At 32.1% G+C, this 11,727-nt stretch overlaps 1 protein-coding gene across 7 annotated transcripts in view; it reads right to left on the reverse strand.

Moving 5' to 3' along the window:
- Positions 1-7,942, reverse strand: part of LOC143247090 (chitin synthase chs-2-like) — a 47,555-nt gene extending 39,613 nt beyond the window's left edge. The window contains exons 1-2 of one of the 7 annotated variants that reach the window (XM_076494537.1): positions 7,775-7,942; positions 4,275-5,140 (exon numbers count right to left, since the gene is read on the reverse strand). The gene's annotated coding sequence lies outside the window, so the exon portion shown is untranslated. Of the gene's footprint in view, positions 1-3,038; positions 3,304-4,274; positions 5,141-7,774 lie in introns of those variants that run through there. The other 6 variants (XM_076494536.1, XM_076494538.1, XM_076494534.1 and 3 more) reach the window with 6 other exon arrangements.
- Between the last annotated feature and the right edge of the window lie 3,785 nt (positions 7,943-11,727).

Raw genomic sequence — 11,727 nt, forward strand, 5'->3', positions numbered from 1 at the left:
CGAACAAGGTTTATATTATTAATTTCAGCATGCTTTTTAAGATATTAAAGTTTCAAATAATGTTTACATTATTAATGTCAGCATACGTTCTAAGATATTTAAGTTTTAAACAAGGTTTATATTATTAATGCCAGCATACTTTTTAAGATATTTAAGTTTTAAACCAGGTTTATATTATTAATTTCAGCATACTTTTTAATATATCTAATTTTCAAACACGGTTTATATTATTAATGCCAGCATACTTTTTAAGATATTTAAGTTTTAAACAAGGTTTATATTATTAATGTCAGAATACTTCTTAAGATACTTAAGTTTTAAACAGTGTTTATATTATTAATGTCAGCATGCTTTTCTAAGATATTTAAGTTTCGAACAAGGTTTATATTATTAAGGTCAGCATAGTTTAATATCTTAAAACGAAGCGTAGTGTACGTAGTGGCCTGGCATGGCCAAGCGCGTAAGGCGTGCGACTCGTAATCCGAGGGTCGCGAGTTCGCGCCCGCGTCGCGCTAAACAAGCTCGCCCCTCCCAGCCGTGGGGGTGTATAATGTGACGGTCAATCCCACTATTCGTTGGTAAAAGAGTAGCCCAAGAGCTGGCGGTGGGTGGTGATGACTAGCTGCCTTCCCTCTAGTCTTACACTGCTAAATTAGGGACGGCTAGCACAGATAGCCCTCGAGTAGCTTTGTGCGAAATTCCAAAACAAACAAACAAGTGTACGTAGTATACCTAAAATAAATACCTTCTGCTTAAATCGATAATAAGCTTTGTGTTTTAATTACTGTAGTTATGCACTTCAACATACGACATAAAATACTCGATAGTCAAAAATTTAATTTTTAGATTTTACTATCATGCTGAAAAGACATTCACGCACATACCAAAAAGGTCAACACAAACAACCACTTTCGTCTGTTAAAAGTTAGCTTTCACGTGGGAGAGAGGAGTTCTGGCTATATAATACATTGGCTTACGCAAAGTGCATCACATTATGTAAATAGAAAACTGAAGACAATTATTCATTACCAAGAATTATTAAGCTAATCTACTCAGGTATACGTCCTTATCTCCAGATGTGACTGATGTATCTAGAAACTAATGTCACTCAGTTCAGAGTTATGAAACCTTCTTTGTTTCTCTACGCCACACAGATAAAATTGTATTTGTATGCAGTAAACGCCATTTTAAAATTATTTTCTTTCTTCAAAACTTCGCTGAATGGTTTTAAGGTTAGCTCTCACATTATGTGTTAACCTTTTGGATAGCCTTAATAACATGTATACATAAAAGGTAATACCGAGTGAACTTCTCCTGTTTTGTTGTTGTTGTTGTTGTTTTGACAGAACTGAAAACTGTTTAGTCTGAAAGCCACTGTTTTTTTGACAAAATTAAAAGCTATGTTTAGTGTGAAACATACTGTGTGTTTGACATGACTAGAAGCAATGCTTAGTGTGAAAGCCATCGTTCCTTTGAGGGGACTAAAAGGCAATGGTTTCTATGAAAGAAGTATGTGCAATAACATATATATTTAGAGAGAGATTCTTTCATACCATAGATTATGTTTAATAAAATACGATCAAAACATGGTTCACTTGAATTAGTAACTGTTATCGGCGTATTTCTGCTGATTATTTAGTTATACTTAAAATTTTCACAGTTACTTTCTTTTTACATGAACAATAATACCGCCTGTGTATACATTCTACATTTTAATACACTTTATGTCCCTTTAATTGAAATATTTACTTTTTTCATCTTTAACTTATATTGAACTTAATATTACTATAAATACATTTTTATTTAATGTCTTAAGTAATACTTCTATTCGTACAAATTTTATCTTAAAGTTCTAATGTTTAAATGTAGTATATTAAACAATATAATACATGTTTGACCATAAAATGCTTGTAAATTGGAAATATTTTCCTTTGTAACATTTTCATAAAAATTTGTAACTTAAAAAAATGAGCATTATTTCTAAGGGAAAAGAAGATCCATTCGACCTCTTTTCTTATGTTACTGTTTTCCAGTTTTATCAAACTCTCTAATTCTTTTTAACCGAGTGAAGTTAACATCTTATTCTTCGTCTGCTTTCTTCAATTTATAGTCATTGTTTTTCTTAATGGTCTGAAATGTTCACTTAAATATTTTATTTTTTTATTAATGGTCACTGCACAATTTTCTTAATACGTCTTACCTTCTTTCAGCCATTTGCTCCTTAAAGATATGTTTCTAAAATTTACAATTATTGGTTTTATTTTTTACTATTAGTGCTCCATGTAGCTGCTAAATATTTTCTTCTTTAGCGTTTATATTTACTTTGCCCAATATCCACTAAGAGAAATGTTTAGTGTTTGTGATATGGTTCTGGAAAAAACTTCAAATGTATCAGTTCAAAATTATGGTTAGAGAACCTTTGAAATATTAAAGTTATTTTTCTTTTTGAAATGTAGTTAAGAATGAATTGACACACAACTGAAACTCAACTTAAAAGACTTCATCCAATTTTGTATTGTCGATCAAATTATTTTCAACCAGTCATTGAAATCACGTCTTCACATAACAAATATAAATATGTCTGTGAAGCAGTTCCGAAACAACAGTACAGAGTATAGATCCAGTAACAGCAACTTAATTTAGACTTTTACTCGTGGGTGTTGGTGGAATTACAATGATTTTGTCACCAGTGATTCATAGAAACGTTTCTTGTGATACAATTCCTAACTGTATGACACGCCATTATTACCAGCAGCCTCGTATAATTAGAATTAAAAAAACAACAACATATATTGTCTTAACTAAAGTGAAAATTTCTAAAGAAACATTCTATACAGTAGCTCTCTATATTTAAGTAAATAGACTTAATTCGCTGGTTCTTTGTTATAAAACATAGACAAGAGGACACTAGATTAGTATGCTTAAAAAAACTCAACAAAAGTGAAATGAATCATTGATTCGTAACAACTGCCAAGATAACGTCGACATTTTATTACTATATAGTTTAAACTAAAAACTTTAATTTCAAATGTATCTACCTGAATTCAAAACAATCTGGCTATAACGATCTTAGTTAATGATGTCTAGTTGGCGAATACCAGGAAGTTAGAACAGTTCTGACTACCGTGGTCTTAACTCACCGACAATGATGTTTGTGTGCTGAAGACCACGAGATTAGAGCAATCCTCACTGTCGAGATTTTAGCTAATTAATTACGTGTGTTTAATGAAGACTGGTTAGAACAGTCCTGACTGGCAAGACCTTAGCAAATGACGTATGTTTGATGAATACCACAAAGTTAGACTTACGGTGTGTATTGTTTTGTGGTTATACGGTTTTCTCTGTAATTATGATAACGAGTATCTATTATTTTATGAGAATGTACCAATGGGCGAGACAATATGATAAACGCCATCTGTTCCTGTAACTAAAGGCTGGACTTTGATCAAGTTCCTGAAGGTAAAATAATCAAGATGAAACCTTAGAATGATTTAAACAGGACATTACCAAAGATAATGTGAATTTGATAGCGTAAGCATAGAAACTGCTATACAATCATTTAGTTGAAATAATAAAAATGTGCCTAAAAAAACTAGAACTATAATGTGTTGCCATTTAAATCGGGTTTGATAAACATTTTTCGGAAATATTTCTAAATATGTAATAAGGATAATATTCTGTGGAAAGTTATCTATTTTCTAAACTTGTTCACATGACTGTTAATTAATCTTATACACATTTCACATGATGAATTAATCTTTTCAATATCTACATTGTTATGATTCACAAGAGTTTAATTCTTGTTAAACCTTTTGTGACATTTTTATTTCACAATTTTTTTTTTAATTTTGTGACATGTATACATGACTAGACTGCTTTGTGTGAAAGCCACACAAGTGGCTTTACCTTTGTATAGGTATAATGGTCCATATACTTTAAAAAAATGACAAATTATATCCGTTATTAATCATAGTCAGAAGTCATTAAATTCGTCACACCTTTAATCTTACGTTAAAGTACATAAGAATTATTTGATATTAAATTCTTCACATCAGCTCTCATGCGTTATAGGTATTTTATACGCACGATGGAAAAAAAATTAACTGAGTTTTCCTTAAAATATTTGGTATAAAACTTGCAAAATTAAAGTACGAGCCACTGAATTTGCGTGTGCGTGGTTATGCCTCACATTAGAAGTGACCATTATTACCAATCAAGAGTTTAAAAAATTATTTTTTTATCTTACTGACATAAAAAAATGGTGAACTACATACTGTTATGTTTTCTCTTCACATTCCTTAAAGGTGGTAAACGTGTCAGCTGCGTATATGCGATAACAGACCGGTTTAAGTCACACCGCTAGAAACTGGGTTTCGATACCCGTGGTGGGCAAACCACGGGCAGTCCATTGTGCAGCTTCGTGCTCAATTCCACACAAAAAGAAACGAGATTAGTTTGAATTGTTTCAATCACTTTTCCAATTATTGTTTTTCATAATAGCACAAAAATGGTTTGGCCAAAGGGGGCGCTAGTCTAGAACCCATAACATCACTGTAAGATTACTCTCTAGTAAACTCACTAATCTTAACAAAAAAAATATTTGAAGAATTGTTGCATTATTGGAATTATTGTAGAAAGTGGTATCGGTTCGTAACTGTATACTCTCATATAAAGGTATACAGCGATCCAACATCAAAACTGGTGCAACTAACATCATTAGTAAAATCCAACTGTTTGTTGGTTTAAAATTAAGCACAAAGCTAAACAATGAGCTATCTATGCTCTGTTTACCATGGATATCGAACACTGGCTTTTAGCAGTGTGAGTACGTATACGTATCGTTATACCACTGGGAGGAAAATCCAACTCTTGTTTAACGTTATAAAATCCAAGACCTAAAGTAAGTAAATATAGAGGCTTGGAATAGCCAGGTGGTTAAGGCACTCGATTCATAATCTGACTATCGCGGGTTCGAGCCTCCGTCATAATAAACATGCTTGCCCTTTCAGCCGTGAGGTGTTGTAATATTTCGGTTGCTCCCACTATTCGTTGGTAAACGTATAGCCCAAGAATTGGCGGTCGGTGGTTATGACTAGTTGTCTTCCTTTTATTCTTATACTGCTAAGTTAGGGACGTGTATCTTTGCGCGAAATTCAAAAGAAACAAAAACAAGTAGATCGTAATGGCCCTCTCTTATTTTTTTTATGTACTAATCATAAAATAACCTTCAGTGACTACCTAATTATCTAATATTAAGATATTCTGTTATTTATTAAGAATATTTCTCTAGTTCCAGTACGAATCTTTGTAAACTGGCTTTCCTGGCATCAGTACGATCATCATATGATATTACAAACTCAATTAAATCGTTTCAAATATATTTATTAAATATTCGTTGTTAACTAGAACCACAACATTGTTTCTTTTATTCAATTTATAAATGACAGTACTATTATTTTAAATTAAATTAGTTTAATTATTCTAAGTTTAAATTAAGATATTTTTTATGTTCACAGCTATTGGAAGAGGTCGCAGCTATACCCGTGATCTGAATTCTAATATTATTAAACGGTAGAGAAAATATTTTGAAGTGACAAATTTAACATTTTTAATTTTAAAAACTAACATCTTTTGTAGAAAATGTACTTAAATTTAATAATGTTAACTTTCCGAATTTTCTTTGAAAAAGCACTAAATTTTAATAATATTAACTTTCAGTAATAAAGTATTTCGTTCAAAATGTACTTAATTTTAACAATCTTAGATTTCAAAACTCACGTCTTTTGTTGGGAGTGTTATGTTTTTTTATACCAAACCAAATCGGGCTATCTGCTGTGTCCACCGAGGGAAATCGAACCCCCAGTTTTAAACTTGTAAATCTATAGAATCTCCGTTGTACCAGCTGGTAACCTTTGGTTAGGAATATAATTAACTTTAACAATAATTTAAGGACGATTAATTTTTAAAATGTTAACTTTCAGCTCTAACGTCTTTTTTAAAAATGCACTTAGTTTTACCCTATTTTATTTTAAGAATCAACGTCTTTCGTTCGAAATTTCTTAATTTTAAGAATATTAACTTTTAGAATTAGGGTATTTCGTTTAAAATATACCTAATTTTAGAAGTGTTAACTTTCAGAAATAACACCTCTCATAAAAAACGTATTTAGTTTTAGACATATTAACTTTCAGTACCAAATTCTGTATTAGAAATGCACTTGCACCCCGCTAGTACAGCGGTATGTCTCCGGCTTTACAAGGCTAAAATCAGGGGTTCGATTTCCCTCGGTGGGCTGAACAGATATCCCTATGTGGCTTTGCTATAAGAAACACACACAAACACACACAGAAATGCACTTAATTTTAACAATTAGCATTCGGAGCCAACGTGTTTTATTGAAAAGCACTTAATTTTAATAATGTTAGCTTTTAGCGCCATCTTTCTTTTTAAGAAATGTACGCATTTTTAACAGTATCAACTTTCAGAACTAACGTTTGTCCATGAAAATGTACTTAATTTTAACAATGTTAACTTTCACAACTAATGCCTTTCTTTTGAAACATACTCATTTGAACAATGTTAATTTTCAGTACCAACTTCTTTGTTTAAATTTGTATATACTAATTTTACCAGTGTTAATTTTAAGAATCAACATCTTTAGTTGGAAATGTACTTAATGTTAACAATGTTAACTATCAGAACTAACGTCTTTCGTTGAAAATGTGCTTAATGTTAACAACGTTAACTTTCAGAATGAACGTCTATACGTTTCGTTAAAAGTGTATTTAATTTTAACAATGCTAGGTTTCAGAACTAATTTCGTTGCAAAATACGTTTAATTACACTAATGATGATTTTAAGTATCGGTATCTTTTCTTGGAAACGTATTCAATTTTGTTCACTTTCAGAACTAACGTTTTGGGACCCATAAATACTATCATCGCCTACACCCTTTAACCTAGTTTTTAGAATTCACGCTGGATGAAAAACACAAACCAAATCACAAAAGAGAAAATCCCATTACCTGATAACCATTGCAAGGTTAGCTTTTATACTTCAGGTTTCTTGTTTTGTTTGTTACATTGATATTTGAGCTGTCGCTTGAGTTAAAACAATCTTAGACGTAGGACTATCATTCAACAAGTTAAGCCAAGACTAGAGCTTAAATTTACATTTCTAATTTCAAGAGGTATTTCCATAGCAATCAAATTAGATTATTTTCTTCTGCCATAATATTACCTAATCCTCTTAGAAATTCTAATAGTTTTATACACTTTCATCAGTAAAATATAGTATGTTTTACTTGAGGGCCATTGAGTGCTATGTGGTTGAAGCTTATTAGAATCATTACTTTACTGAAGAGATTATTTCGTACTCTAAACAATATATGATGGTATTAACAGAAATAAGAACAAAATTTCCAGAAAACTTAGTACATGAGTAATTATACACAAACATGTAATTGGAAAGTGCAAACTTCTCACAGTAATGTGTTATATGAATGTATAGGGAAGACTGGATAATACATACATAGATCATGATGACAAACCCATAAACAGAAACTTACAACAAGATAATCATGTTAATAAACTCATATACAGAAGAATACAGCAAGGTAACCATGGTAATAATTCCATCTACAGAAACATGTCATTAAAATGACAAATTATTGAAACTAAAGAAATAAAAATAAATTATATCTACCATCAGGATAACATATTGACACCAATTAGATACAAGTGAATTCTAGTTACCATCAGAACAGCATATTTACCAATAAGTTAAAGGTGAATCCCAGTTACCATCAGAACAACATATTCACACCAATTGCATAAAGATGAATTCTAGTTACCATCAGGATAATGTAATGACACCAACTAGTTACAGTCATTTGATCAGTTTTAATCATTGGATAATATCTATAAACTTATTTATTCAAATTACGCATGACCTAGATTCTGTGAAAGTCTCTTTGTCTTCGTATAAAACAAATTTGCCGTTTAAGAGGAATGGTCTATTTCGCGGAATATTGATAGCCTATCTTTATTAGAATTGAAAGAGAGGTGGTGTTTCTGCACGAGAAGGACGAATTATCGCATAAAATATCCTTTATCTGAAGTGTTTATAGTTTAATAATATTCTTTGTAACTGACTTAACAGTTGTATACTGAAAATCCGTTTGATAACAACAGAAATTGATAAAATAGGATATCGAGTTCTACACTTTTCCTTCTTCGATTATTTGGCCTATATACGGTACCTTTTGTTATGATTTTTTAATGATAGCAATTTACGCTGGTACCATAAATACTGTGAAAAAAAAAACAACAATAGCGTATACCTAATCACATGGAAAGTTATTTTTATTACCAACGTTTTTCTGTGCCACATTTATAGCAGAACAAATATATCATACCAATACAGTCTATAACTGAAAAAGATGTACTTGAGTTTCACAACAAATAAAAAATAGCTTTATTTCCATAGCATTTCGATCGTGAACTGTCATCATGGAAATGCAATACAGATATTTAAAATTCATGACTAAAGTTTTAATTCTAATATAAGGCATAAAATAGTGTCTTTTCAATAAGTATTCAATATGTTTCGAAGAACATGGCCCAGCATGGCTAGATGGTTGAGACGCTCAAATCCCCGTCACGCCAAACACTCACCCTATCAGCCGTGGTGCGTTATAATATTACGCAGTCTTACACTGCTAAATTAGGGACGGCTAGCGCAGATAGCTTTCGAGTAGCTTTGCGCATAATTTCAAACAAACCAAACCAAGCCATAGAGTCCAATCCATTCACCGTGACTGTACAGCACGATATGTAAGCAACAAGTTCGCAAGGAAGTCTAATTTATTAACCGTAACAATACAACAAGATACGCAGGACTGTAAATCAAGGTTTTTGGAAATCATTTGGTAACATTCTTAAATGTTTAATGCAATCAATGAGAAATAATAATAAGTGTTTTTTATGTTATGCTTGTGTACTGCTTGAGGGTGACATTCAGTAATCACGTAAAGATTATTTCATTATCTGTAATGAGATAATTATTTCTTAGTAACGACATATACCTGCCCGTCTTGGTGTTTGTTATTTTGTTATTAAGCACAAAGCCAAATATTGGAAAATCTTCGTCTCCGCCCATTGAAACTTTGTTTTAGTCTTATAAGGCCTCTTACTGTTGAAACGCTTGTGTTTAAAAATAGGAAGGAAAGAGCCTCATTTTAGCAAGTGTATCCCAGAGTAAATGATTAGCATTCGAAAATAAATGGACATGGTCCTAATAGAGGTCCTTCAGTCATTACAAAACTAGAACCGTCACACCAAACATTCTCCCCATTTCAGCAGTGAGGGTTTTATAATATGACGATCAATCTCATTATTTGTCGGCAAAAGAGTAGCCATAGAGTTGGTAGATGGTGCTGATCATTAGTTACCTTTCCTCTAGTCTTACACTGATAAATTAAAGAGTGATAGCATAGATAGCCTTAGTGTATCTTTGCAGGAAATTCCCAAACAAAAAATACAAAAGTAATAAAATAATTGTTAGGAACCCCTACCTTAACCCCTGCTTTATGATCAAATTATTGATACTTAATAAAGTTTCTTATAAATTTAATATTGGATACTAAAAACAATTTAGTTAAAGAGAAGAATTTAAAAAGTAATGCGGTGAGTGTAAGGTTTGTTTTTGAATTTCGCGCAAAGCTACTCGAAGGCTATCTGCGCTAGCCGTCCCTAATTTAGCAGTGTAAGGCTAAAAGGAAGGCAGCTAGTCATCACCACCCACTCCCAACTCTTGGGCTACTCTTTTACTAACGAATAGTGGGATTGACCGTCACATTATAACGCCCCCACGGCTGAAAGGGCGAACATGTTTGGCGCGATTGGGATGCGAGACTGTGACCCTCATATTACGAGTTGCACGCCTTAACCCACCTGGCCATGCCGAACCGTGAGTGTAACCACATTATCTCTTCCTTTTGAAATATCCTTTTTTTTTTCTGATAATGGAATAAAATATTTGCGATCAGCATATTTCGTTATTTATCTCATTCCCTTTGGTATCGCCTGATAAACACAACAAACTTTTGAAGAAAGCTTAAAACGTTCAACAAGTATAGTTAGCATAATGATAAACTTCTTTAAGTTATTTAAAACAACATCAGAACCAGCAACCAGAACACTTTACAGATATATTGTTGTTAGTGAGAAACCATCAAGACTATCAAACAGGTAGCTTTACAGAGTAGTTATTTGGTTATAGTGAAAACCAGCAAGCAGGCCACTTTATCTCTACATTTTAGTTATACCTCCAGTTTAATTTCTTATTTTAAAAAGTTAATATTACCACTTTCGTTGCTGAATGAATTATTTTTGTATCTTTCATTTTTATGTCTTATTACTGTTTCAAATCTTTTAGATACTTATCGTGTCTTCTTTACGACTGTTACAGTGTAATTAGCTTTATTTACCTCTTCTTCTAGTCAACTCTAAGCCTTGTTAAATTTTGGGGATAATTGAAGTGAGAGTAGTAGTTTTAAACATTCTAGTTATATATTTAGCATGTTGTTTTATTTATATTACTTTGATAACTGTTATATATATTGGACGAGTCAGATGTTCTCTTATAAAGTTATATCGTGGAATAGTTTAATGACTTTTCATTTATCAAAAGCCCTGGTCTATCCAGTCCTTACTAATTAATTACAGCAGTGTTATTACACATACAATACATTGCTGTCCCTTCACCAGTCCTGACTACCTGGAAAAGAGATAATTATTTATTTGTATAATTTCGCACAATGCTACTCGAGAGCTATCTGAGTTAATCTGCTTTGATTCAGAAGTAATAGACAAGAGGGAGAGCAGCTTGTTAACAACACCTATTGCCAACTCTTGGGCTACTTTTTCATAAATCAATAGGGGGGTTGACCGTCACATTTTTAACGTCCCCATGGCTGAAAGAGAAAGCATATTCGGTGTCGATTTTGCAACCTGTCCTAACCACCACTTGACTAATTATTGCAGTTCCTACACTCTCTATTGTATCAAGGCATCAATTGTGTGTTGTAGTATTTTTTATCTTCAAGTTTATTTTGTAAAAGGAAACTATGAGTTTTGATCTCACTGATAAAACATGGCATTTATGTGCATGTAAAGATTGCACAATCTAAAGGTATTAAAACTTTAAATATCAAAAATATTTTCGACTGAAACTCAATTTTAAGCATAGTGTATTTTTCTGACAACTTTTAATTATGTAATATACTGTCTATACCTTTCGCGAGCTTTGACTTTTTATAAGACATCGCACTTCTCTTACCATAGCTGGTGTATAATTTGTTGTAAGTTGTTTCCTGGATAGTTCTGATACCCCAAATTTATTTACACTTCTTTATTTTTCAAAACCGTTAAGTACTAGAGGTAATCCAATCTTAGAAATTCTAAATCCCTGAACTCAACACATTTTTATACACTGTGTGTAGGATTATTTTGCACACCCTTCCCAAAAGCGATAAATTTTCGATTATATTACGCTATCTATGTATCAATCACATAGTCCATCTGTAATTCTGATACATGCCATTCCACCGCGATATTATGCATGCGTGTTTGTCACATAATCTGAAATTTGCATATTCAAGTTCGTTAATGTAATGTATTATACCTAAACTCAATAGTGGGATTATACGTATATCTATATTTACGT

This window comes from Tachypleus tridentatus, chromosome 3 (assembly GCF_004210375.1).
Source record: "Tachypleus tridentatus isolate NWPU-2018 chromosome 3, ASM421037v1, whole genome shotgun sequence".
NCBI lineage: Eukaryota > Metazoa > Arthropoda > Merostomata > Xiphosura > Limulidae > Tachypleus > Tachypleus tridentatus.